Source organism: Centrocercus urophasianus, unplaced genomic scaffold (genome assembly GCF_019232065.1).
Source record: "Centrocercus urophasianus isolate 14NV4802_14NV808 unplaced genomic scaffold, USGS_Curo_1.0 seq_21, whole genome shotgun sequence".
Lineage (NCBI taxonomy): Eukaryota > Metazoa > Chordata > Aves > Galliformes > Phasianidae > Centrocercus > Centrocercus urophasianus.
This window is the reverse complement of record NW_024884767.1, coordinates 19,592,096-19,604,624: the sequence shown is the minus strand read 5'-3', so window position 1 is coordinate 19,604,624 and position 12,529 is coordinate 19,592,096.

The window sequence follows — 12,529 nt, the reverse complement described above, 5'->3', positions numbered from 1 at the left end:
TTTCAGAGTTGCCTGAGTTTCTCTCTTTCTGCCACAGCAAGAGAAGCCATTTTTGCTGAAGCAAGAGATGCCAGACATTCCCATTCTTGCAATGAATGTAGATCTGTGTTGAAAAAATACCATTTGGAGATTAAATTCTTCATTGTTTGCCAAAGCCACATAATTATTCAAATGTGAGTTCATACTGAAAGACTCTTTGAGTCCTCCTTCCATTATGGTTATTCAAGTGAGGAAATTCTAATTACTGAGAAATATATTAGAAATTAATGTGGGTGTCACACGCATTTCCGTGTGTGGCTTATTGCAGTTAAGCAATATTTCAGGGCAAGGATGTATTTTAGTACCTGTTAGTTAATGAATGTTGAACTAAAATGGATATTTTGGAGAGAGGTATGAGAGTCACTTGAATATAAAATAAATGTGTTGCTGTCATGTTGAATGATAGAACAAGTTCAAGACAAATGGATAAAACCAAGCATTTACTAAGCTGTTTAAAAGAATGTTAAAAAGGCTTGTTAACTTATTAGAATTCTTTTGTTGTTTTTTGTTTTTTTTTTTTTTTCTTTCTCTAAAGGATTTATCTTTCATTTATTTCTATCAGACCTTGGTGCTTTAAAGAGCAGAAGGATTTAAAGCTTACTGCAGATCCACATTTATTTGGAAGACTTCAAAAGTGCCTGCAGATAAAGTTTCCTCACTAACGGCTCCATTCTGCTTTGCAGAAGGACAAGAATAAATCTCACCGTTTTGTGCTATGTAACATATTGAGAGATGACAACTCCATGCTCACCCCAGGGAAGGAGCCCACTGTGAAACAGCTGAAAGGGTACTTCCTTACTAAATGTTACCTAGTAGCACACTGTGGGGTGCAAGGGGTTTAGGGTTATTACTTCAGGAATGCCCTATCTTTAGCTACACATACGTCTTTTGTGTAGTAACTGCCCATGCAGAAGGCAAGGCTAGCACCAGCCTCCTTAACACTCACTGATCTCTGTCCTGCAAACACTGCACGTGTGGGATCTTCTTCTCAGCAAGTGCCTCCACACTTTCAGTGCTGCAGGCCTGTATCCCAGGGGGCAGGAAGTCTCACAATACAGAAGTGAACCAATTCAAATTTTAAAGTGGCAGAGAACTCTTCTAAATCACTGTTCTAACCTCAGTTGATTGAGATTTTTTTTGAACTGAAAGAAAAGGCTGTATTTGATTCCATCTGCTGGCAAACTGACAGTAACTTCACAACTTCACATATCATTAAGAAGTAGAAAGACTTTCATTTCCCTACCAGCTACATCCAGTTAAGGTCATATTATACTTTGTGATTCATAGAGGAACCTAAGTGCTTGTCACAACTGACTACAGCATCTAACACTACAGCTAACATGTTTCAAGAAGCGTAATTTGATGATCTTGTTTGTCACCGAAGACTGGTTTAAATAGGAACTCTTTGGATGTCAAGGAACTGAACTGTCAGGCAAGCACACTGTTAATTTTTGTGTTGGCATACAAGAGAAGGGTGAGTCCTAACATGGATATGTATGGTATTCAATCCTAGTGCTACCGAAGCTGGGACCACTTCCCTCCACAGGAGGTTCATGGCCCCAAAGCTGTTTCAGTTCGAGAGTCTGGACAACAGCTCAAATGTACAGATCTCTCCTATGGAGATATTGACAGGCTGGCTAAGAACACGTGGTTCAGGGCTGGAGCAGAGGCTTCTGACAGTGAGGTTGTGGAGGTCTGTTACAAATCATACCACCAGTATGAGCAAGCAGAATGCTTCTTCTCTAAATAACATAAGGATGTCTCTGTAATATATATCCTGGTTCTTGTGAAAAATTTTAACATCCCTAACATTGGCTGGAAGGGAGATATGGCAGGATGCAAGGAATATATGAGATTTGTGTTTGGTATCAGGGACAAATTCCTTACAAAATTAGCAGATGGGCCAGCCAGAGATGATGCATAACTGAATCTGCTATTAATATACAATGGAGAAGTAGTTGGGGTTGTGGTAATACACGGTATTCTAGGCTGTTGTGATCATGAAATAATGTATATCAAAATAGCAAGGAAACAGAGGGAGCAGAGTGAAGATTCTGGCCTTCAGATTTGTTTATTCAGAAGAGAAGTCTTTTGGGTACCTAATGGCAGCTCCTCATCACCACCACCCACACTACTTGGTAAGAGGTTACCAAGTAGAAACAATGAATCTCTTCAGTGCAATGTGTAGAGAGAGGATGAGAAAGAAAGGGCATCAACAGAAACAAGAGAGATTCTGGCCAGATACAAGGTAAGATCTTTTCTTGACTGGGTGAGAAAAGTGGTAGCACAAGTTTCCCAGTGAAGCTGTGCATCCCTGGAGGTTTTCAAGATCTGGCTGGCCAATGTTATGAATAACCATGTCTGAGCTTGGAGCAGACCTGCATTGAGGAGGGAACTGGATAGAAAACCTCCTAAGGCCCCTTCTGGTCTGAAATATTCTATAATAGTGTATCCCTACAGTGCAAAGTATTGCATCCTCTATATTTTACTTTGTCTCTGTCTGCACCCTCTTACAAGAGAAATAAAGTTTTGAGGAAAAAAAGTACACTGGGGGGAGTGAGGAGGGAACCTTTCTTATTTATAATTTCTTTCTTTCCTTTAAACTCTAGTTTAAAAACCAATTTATTTCCATGTTCAGTCACTGATTGGAATTATACTCCTTCCACTTTATTGTGAGCCTGCCCTGCGTGGGCTCACCTGCAGTGAGAACGGTTCTTGCTAAATCTTTACCTGTCTGAATCAAATCTAGTGCTTCTTTTGCAACCTGCTTGTTGTCAGAAGCACTGCCAGTCTATTAAACAAACTGGATTTCCCTTCACTGAATATTTTTTCTTCCTTTTTTTCCTTTTTTTTTTTTTTTTTCTCTCTTAATTTCTCCTTTCCCTTCATCAACATACCACTTTCTACAGCAGTGTTCTTTTTGAGGTATTAGGAGTAAGTTCTGTATCTGTGATCTCTTTGAGTCCTATTGCCTTAGACTCAACAGAAAAACAAAGCAAAACAAAAAAAACCAAAACAAAACAAAACTGTTGGGTGTTCCTTTTCAAAGAGACCTTACATCTTTCCTCAAATGTTTCATCTGAGGCAGAATTGATATATTGTATTCAGTAAAGTATGTGCAATGAATGTGCAGTGATAAATTCAAAAACCTGTGGGGACAGTGGTAACCTTTTGACCATGGTTAATTTCTCATTACTTTTCTCATTACTTTACAAGTGGGTTTTGCCAGAATTTCAACTTCAGCTTTAAACATAGAAGTTCAGCTTTCCTGTTTTCCAAAACAATTGACAAGTTTTGTTTTCTCTGTTCCAGGATTACGCCCAACTACATATGTTCCATTTATGTTAAAACAGACTAAGGCTTACAAAGGTACATAGAAAAAGTAAAGGGAAGGGAAGGGAAGGGAAGGGAAGGGAAGGGAAGGGAAGGGAAAGAGATTAAATTGATTGATTGATAGATGGAAACTACAAGGACTTGAATGTGGAAACACCTTGGATAAAATAATTACCAGATGTTCAACTATATTTCAAGCATATGGTAGTATTTAGGGACTGGAGAATGCTGAAGCCATTCTTTATCTGCCATATGCCTGAGACAGAGACAGATGAGTTATTTCTGTGAATTTCAGTAACACAGGCAGCTGAAAAAGCAGATTCTTTCAATCAAAAGTAATGTATTGATGTTCTCTCTAAATCAAAGTTCTGGTTTTGGACTTGCTTCAAATTGTAATACATGAATAAAATGACTAATAATTTGGGAAAACACAATTTCTCTTAGCGCTCAACACATGTGAAGACATTGAATATGGAAAAAAAATTATTTTTTAAAATTTATTTCATTATTATTCTCTTATTATTATTATTATTATTATTTAAATTATTTACATTTATTCTAGCAGAATGTACATAAGTCACTCTGAAAATAATGCCTCCTATTTATTTCCATAAAAACTAAACAGATAAAAGTGCACAGTAACACTATTTGATAGAGTAAATTCTCAACTATAAAACACTCTTTTTCAACTTAGTCACCAATACTGGCTATGTATTTTTTGACAGCAGTGCACAAGAACCTGCATACTGCTCTCATAAACATCTACACCAGTGGAGGTGACCCATTGTTTCACAGCTGCTATAAGTGTGATGGTGTGGTTACCAGGAAAATGTTGCCCATACAGTCCATCTTTAATTAGCCTGAACAGAATTAAAAAAAAAATGTTTTCAAATGGAGGATATGATTTCATATGTATGTATATATAGTTATCTGCTTTTCTTTTCTTTGGAATTACATGGAAGATTTTGTCTGTGTCTTAAAAGTAGTGAAAGCACTGCTGTGAGGCTGAACTGTGAGCTACAAAACTCACAGATACTCTGGATTATCTGATATTTCCAGTACATTAATTTGATCTCAGTTCAACCCTTATAAGCTGCTGGCAGCTAGTAACATAGAAATGAACCAACAAAAATAATTAGTCAGGGCTAGAAAAAAGATTAACTTTCCAAATATGGAACCAGTCACAGAAGTACTTATTTTATTATTTGTTCCTACACTAAAGCAGAAAGCCCTTCCTGTAGAACAGCTTACACCTTGAAATTTCATTTATTCCTATGTATGATCTCAGAAAAGATGACTTGGTACAATTGTAACCTGGTCCAAACATGTACCTTGGGTGAGATGTAATGCACTTTCAAATTCCTGACACTCATTTGGCATGTTGGGCAGGAAAGTCTTCTGATATATTTTCTTTTTTTCCTTTTTTTCTCAAGACTTCAAAAGAACAATATAAAAAGTTTTCAGAAATAATGACCCCAGCTGCGCAGAAGACAGCAACATGATTTACATGCTTTAGTCCTACAGTTTTTGTTGAGTAAGAACAAACAAATCATTTCTTTTTTAATTAATTCTGCTTGTTTCACTTAACTCTATTATGTGTTAAGCGTGGACTTTGGAGTGAATGGCAGAAGATAATTTAAGAACAAAATACAAATGAAGTTGTTAAGACAGAAGTTTCTGTTTTTGTTATTGTTATTGAACTATGACATTTATGCTGGTAACATTGCTTGAATCACTGTGTGCACTATGACCCTACTATTCGTACATAACTAATAAAAAGAATAACAGTAATAAAGGAGACACAAAATCTTCCAAGTTTGCTGATCTTAATTCAGTCGTTGTATTCTGAAACGCAGAAATTAAAATATATTTCCAATAGCTTTTCTAGACAAAAATGTTATTTTTTATTATCTCTTGAATAAGAATCCAAATTGAAAGATAAACCAACAGATAAAAGCAATAAATCTATCTTGCAAAACACAATAAAAACTGCTGTATTTCAGCTCTGCTAGGTTTTTCAGTGCCAAAGTACTTCAAGAGGAACAGTCCACTGTTTCTTCTCTGACTTTGTTTTAACAGAAATGAGGAGGGTTGTATCACCTGAATGCATTTGCAACAGGAAACAAGTATGCTTTAAAATAATAGCAAAGGTCAAAATGTACACACCCATTTTCTTTGGAGTCAGTTTGTTAGCAATACACATAGGATGGAATTATGAAAATGTATCCTATTTAAGAAGCTTTAAGCATTATAAATACTGCTCTGTTTCCAGCTTCTCTACTTTTAGGAAAATCAAGAATACAGTGTCTTATGAAAGAAGGAAGATACGTGAATGCCCCCTCCCTGGGAGCATTCAGTGCCAGGCTGGATGGGACTTTGGGCAACCTGATTTAGAGGAAGGTGTCCCTGCATATAACAGTGGGGTTGGAACTAGATGATTCTAAAGGTCCCTTCCAACATAAACCATTCTATGATTCATCCTGTGATTCTATGATCAAGTTCTTACTGCAGTCTAAAAACTCTAATCTTCTATTCAGTGTAGTGATATACAGAACAGGAAATCTGATGAGAATATTGAAACAGAGTAAGTAGTTACAATCTACATCAGTTCCTCAAAAGTCAACAACAAGCTGATGGATATAACATAAATTTCATTTTGCAAAATGGCAGATCAGTTAATAGAGAGCAAATACTCTCTTAACTAAGTTGTCCCACGCATTCTATTATCCAGAACCTCAGGTGTTAGAAGTGATATGGTTCACAGTCTTCCCAGACTCCTCCTAGAGGACCTATTCTTCAATAACTCTTACAGAAAAGGAAAATTTGAAATTGAAGAGCTAAAAAGAGAGCTGTTTTAATATATAGATGGAACTTCCTGAGCAATGTCCCCACCTGTTTTAACTTCCTTAAAATACATACTAACAAAAGAAAAATGTGTCCTAGCATCAGCTCTTCCTTGTATTATTTGGATTCCTTGCAACACATACATTATTTAACCTCTGTAAGCTTAGATTATTGGCCATTCTATGGGAAAGATTTAAGCATCTGAGCACAAAAAAAAAAAAAAAAAAAAAAAAAAAAAAAAAGAGAGAAGTTGGATCTAATTCATTCATCACCAATAATACTTGAATATTCAGCTCTTCATTTATAGCAACAAAAGCATTCACTTCAAGTAGATAAATGTTTTACAAAATAATATGAGTAAAAATTCATATTTTCATGAGGGAAGGGGAGGGAAGAAAAGGAGAGGAATCAAGCATTTTGTAAGTCATAGAGAAAAGATTACAGAAAAAAAAAATAGGAAAAAGGTAATGATTTTTCTAGTATTAAGAATATTATAAAGATTAACATATATATTCTCATATTGTAAATAAACACTTTAAAATCACACATTGCAGCATATAAGTGCTTCAAGTGAAAATTTCATATTTCTACTTTGCATCCTTCTTCATTCTGTAAAGCTTTCATGTTAGTCTTTCACTCTAGTGATCCTATTACAAGCCTAATGATTGTAAAATCTCAGGGTAGGAGCCTCTATCAGAGGAGATGCACAAGCAGAAACATTTTCCAGTCCAGTGAAAATAGCAGGGGGTGATGGGATAATCAAGAAAAACTAGTGCTCAGTGTGATTTTCTATTTCAAGTGCATTAGTTTTCTTCGGATGAACCCCATCAGCTAGACTCACCCTCTGTCACAATGTATTAAATGTGATATTGCTCTCCATGGCAATTTGTATGTTAATATCTTTAATTTAGGTAGGCAAATGCATTTCAGGCACTATAATTTGGAAGCACTCCATCCACCAAGAAAGTGCAGCTGTCCCTGGACAGAGAAGCACAGCAAAAAGCAGAAGCAAAATCATTTGCTCTAGGTGGAGAGGAATATCACATTCAACTATAAGAGTAATCCAGGTAGACATTGCTGGAGGAATAAAATTGCAAAACTGTTTGGTCTTGACGCCAGAGTTAGTGTTAAGAATCCCACAGAACTTAGAATCATACAATCATGGAGTCACCAAGGTTGGAAAAGACCTCTGTCCTGTTCAACTGTCCACCTCCCACCAGTATTTCCCCACTAAGCCATGTCCCTTAGTAGAACATTTAAGTAATTCTTGAACGTCTTCAGTAATGGTGACTTCACCACCTCCCTGGGCAGCTTGTTCCAGTGCCTGACCACTTTCTTGGAGAAGAACATTTTCCTAACATTCAACTTCAATCTCCCCTCGACTTGAGGTCATGCCCTCTCAAGCTGTTTGTTACTAGTCATGCTGTTGTGGAGAGCTCAAATGCCTCCTGCGACCCTCCTCTTCTCCAGACTAAATAATTCCAGTTCCCTCAGCCACTACCCATAAGACTTGTGCTCCCGTCCCCTTACAGCTTCGTTGCCATTCTCTGAACATGCTCCAGGGACTCAATGTCTCTTGCAGCGAGCGGCCCAAACTCGAGTTGTGGCCTCCCCAGGGCTGGATACAGAGGAATGATTGCTTCCCTGCTCCTACTGTCAGCATTATTTCTAATACAAGGCATTGGCCTTCTTGGCCACCCAGGCACACTGCTGGCTCATGTTCAGCTGAGTGAACCCCCAGGTCTGCTTCCTCTACACAGTCTTCTAGCTACTTCATCACAGGTAGAGTTGCCTGGGGTTGTTATGGCCAAAGTTCAGTACCCAGTACTTGAACTTGTTGAACTTCATCCCACTGGCCTTAGCCCAGTGATTCAGCCTCTTCAGATTCCTCTGTAGTCCTTTCTACCCACAGGCAGATTGACACTTCTTCCCAACTTGGTATCAGCTGCAAACTTATGGAAGGTGCACTCAATGTCCTCATCCAGGTCATCAATAAAGATATTAAATAGGACATGCTCCACTTGTAATAAGTTGCCAGCTGGATTTAACTCTTTTCCTTACCACTCTCTGGAGGGCCTGGCCCTCCAGCCAGTTCTTTACCCAGCAAAGAGTGTGTCTGTCCAAACTATGGGTTGCCAGCTTCTCTAGGAGAATGCTATGGGAGACAATATCAGAAGTTTTGCTGAAGTCAGGGCAGCCTACATCAACAGCCTTTTCTTCATCCACTAGGTAGGTTACACAGGAGTTGAGGTTGGTCAAGCAGGATCTGCCTTTCATGAACCCATGCTGTCAGGGCCTGATCCCCCGGTTGTCCCATATATGCCCTGTGATGTCACTCAAGATGATCTGCTCCATAACCTTTCCCGGCACTGAGCTCAGGCTGTCAGGCCTGCAGTTCTCTGGATTCCTATTTATGACCCTTCTTGTAGATAGGAATCACATTAGTAAGCCTCTAATTCTCTGAGACCTCTCTGGTTCACCAGGAATGCTGAGAAGTGGCAAAAAGTGACTTGACTATCACCTCCCTCAGCACCCTTGAATAGATCCCACCTGGCCCCACGAACTTGTGGCAATTCTGGTGAAGTCGTAAGTCTCTAGCTGTTTCTACCTGAATCATGGGGAGTTTATTCTGCTCCCCATCCCAGACTTCTAAGCCAGAGGCCAGAGTACCCTGAGGATAACTGGTCTGATTTTTAAAGAGATACATAAATAAGGCACTTAGAACTTCAGCCTTTTCCTTATCCTTGGTGGTCACAATCCCCACTGCATCCAGTAAAAGATGCCTTCCTCTTACTGTTAATATATTTGTAAAAAAGTATTCTATTCTTCCTAAACTTAATGATTTACAAATACATGTAAATTATTCACCTACAGCTTCAGAGTAAATGGCAGTACATCAACTCTTTCATGCTTTGTAGTAGCACACATGTCTCTCATGGAATGTAAACCGAATTGCAAGGGCTGGCATTTAACATTTCTGGCAAATGCTTCTGTGTTCTTTCTGCAAAATATGGCAAAGGATACTTTTCTGAGCATTTACTTAGTGTAAAAATTCACATAACTAAAGTTGAGGAAAATCAAAGTGGCAGAATTTAACTAAACACTGATATCAAAGAAGGCCTTAAGTGTTACCTAGAGAAGGATTTTTAAGCAACTGTGACCAGATAGATCAGCTGTTATTTGTTTATAATTGGACAAATAAGGTTCCTAAGATCTTATGAAGAGTAAACTCATTCTTACAAAAAGAGATCTCAGTAGCTCTGCTTTTTGTAGTATAGTGTCTTTTCTTTTTGCTGTGTATTTATATCTTTATTTGAAGAACAAAGTATACACTGTTGTTTTACTAAACATTTAGAACATATCAAGTCATCACCAAATGATTGCAGTATACGCACACTGAAAGGAATCAGATGTTTTCCTTGTTGTTAGAAGCCAGTAAGTCTAAATCCATGCAGGAGAACATAACTCTGTTGATCAGGAATAGGAAAATGTATTTCAGGCAGCTGGCAAACCCCCATTTAGCATCCAATGGAGGCTACTGTGTATGCACTTTCTGCACTCCCATCCCCCATCCCCCTATTCCCCATCTATCCCCAATCCTCCAAGCATACCTGCTCATATGCTCAGTTGCACATGCTTAGGGCAGAATCTCAAGAGATTTTTTTAATTTTCGTCTTCTCAGTTTTATATGCACAAAGTTACATGCACAGAAAATTCTGCTATGATAGACTTTTTATAATGTGCTCTTCTGTGACAGATCATGTTATTCTGTAAGTTAGATCATGTTTGCCTTGGAAACTGAAGGATGGAAAGGACAGAAATTCAGTTTTAAATAAAATTTTCAGTGAGAAGAATCCACAAGAAATCTGACACAGTTTTCAAAGAATACTTCTCATTTCTGACAATATTTTTTTGCTGGTCTGAATCTTTACCACTTCATTTACAAAATTTTAAAAGCTATTTGCCTGTTATATTGAAGAGGTTTTGCTTAAAATGTCAAATAGTTTGAATCAAGAGATCTGAAGAACTGCTGTAGAAATGCACCCACCCATTCATTAAGAAATCCTATTAACTTCCACGTAATTATGACTACCCATTAAGCATTTTGAATTAATTTGGTGTGTTTGTCATCTTGTTTTCATGTCAGTCTAAATTCTTGCTCACAACCACATTTTATAAGCACCTAGAGAACGATAAAGTCAATAAAAAATAGTCAACATCAATCTATCATGGAAAATTCTGTGAAAACAGACTTTGATATGTAAAGTGAACTTTATATGTGGTTACTGTCCCTGGATGGTTAGAAGGCTGCTTGTGTTATCTCGCATAACACCTAGGAAACAAATTAGAAAAATATGTACCTTAGATAAACTGGTCCTGAGTGATCTTGCTGCAACCTGATGTTCAGCTTAGGAGAAAGACTGCTAAGAGCCTTGGCATTACTTGTGTCACTCATCTCTACACTGCAGTCTAAAAGGTCATTGCAGCACAAGGTAGACAAATGCCAGACACAATATCTAAAGCTACCCCAGTTACAATGAAGTGTGTTTCTGTAGTGGCCTGTAGGTAAGGATGTTATTGTTGGCCAGTTCTGCTTTTCAATTCTTGCAGACATTTTTATTCTCCCCCTTAATGTGGCTACACTATTAACCCAAATACAGACCAATTAGCTTGAACTTACACAGAAATCTTCTCTATTTTGTCACTGCTTTATTTTCAGATATGAAAATCTTACTATAGTGTTCAAACTGGACTTTATTTTTTTGTTCCTGAAAACAATTCTTTTGAAGTCATCCCTGAGGAGATGGTGTCAACAAGAAATGACCCCATATTAGCAGATGAAGAATTCTTTGTCTACTGTAAAATCACATTATCATGTGTTATTCTGAGACAATTCCCTACTGTAGAATTATCTCAAAAATGATTCTGTCCTTGGATCTATTGAGTGAAGATTTTTTTTTTGCTTTAGACTGGATTTTTTTTTCCTAAGACTCTAAAGTGCCCGGTCAAAATTTTTGTTATCCTTTGGTTATTACTGTGAGCTAATAATGTAGGAGATACTGTAGCTTTATTATTTCATAGTTCTACCCATCTCATCTTTCAATAATAGTGATTTAAAATGAAGAAATACATACATAAATTATCAGCATGACATTACACAGCACAGTTAAGCAATATGGCGCACAGTGCAGCTTAGGAAAACCTCTTTCTAACACCTACCTCTCAAATGGAATATACACTTTATATTGCACAGCTATATAATGACTGAAATCTTCCAGCAGTACCTGGCTTGCAACATGCATGGCCCAGGTGCAACCATAATGCTCTAATTAGCACCATGCAATCCTTCGCTAAATGCCTCAGGGTGCGGTTAAATTACACACCTTTTTTTCTTTTCTTCCTTTTTTCTTTTTTTCTTTTTGGTGACTGACACATCTCTCCAGGGCTGGTCTCTCATTACACACATTCTGAACAATATGAAGGATATGGCTGTACAGCAGAGGCTGTTTCCTAGCTCTCCTCCCTCCCATGTTATACTACAAATGTGTCAACTTCATCCTGCATCGCTGCCTCTCAGTGTGTGGTCGCCTCCAGCCCCCTGCAGCCACTTCCACAGCTGAGGAAGTTCAGCACCTTGTAGGGTGACCCCATCTCACTGAAGGTAGCCAAGGACATGGGCTTCATAGACAGAGAATAATGTAGGAATATAACAGGTAATAGTCTTCTAAACGTGTTTATCCTATTTCTAATAAAAAGGCAATAAAACTCATCAGTGCTGAAGTTTAGCATTCAGCATGTATTAGCATTCTCTTATTTGCATGCAAGATATGGTGTGACTCAAAATCATTATACATCCTCTGTTTCGCACAGCTTAATGTCTTCTCTGTCCATGTAGAAAAATGGATGACTTGAACATGGAGGAAGACCCTTAGCACCTGCTGGTCTTAGGTTATACTCACTTGATTCTGATTCACTTTTCTGGCTTGATCTTGGATCTGCCTTAGCACCACAGATTGCCTGAAACCAGGGTGCCTGATGCTGGGAATAGCAGGACAGGCTGGGGAGGACCCTGCTCATTCAGCTTGGTTGTCATCCTCAGATCCCCAGCTCTTAGAGAGTTTAATTATTTCCTTGAAAGTTTTGAGTTATTTTTACATGGCCCTGAGGCCTTTACTTCTCATGTGAAAGAAAAATTTTCCCTGCTTTGACTATATCTTAAAAGGAGCCTGATTTTAAGGTATCTTAGGTGATATAAGGGGCACTGTGTTACCATGCCTGTCTGTGAGCAGTATTTACACTTGTAGGGCTCCTA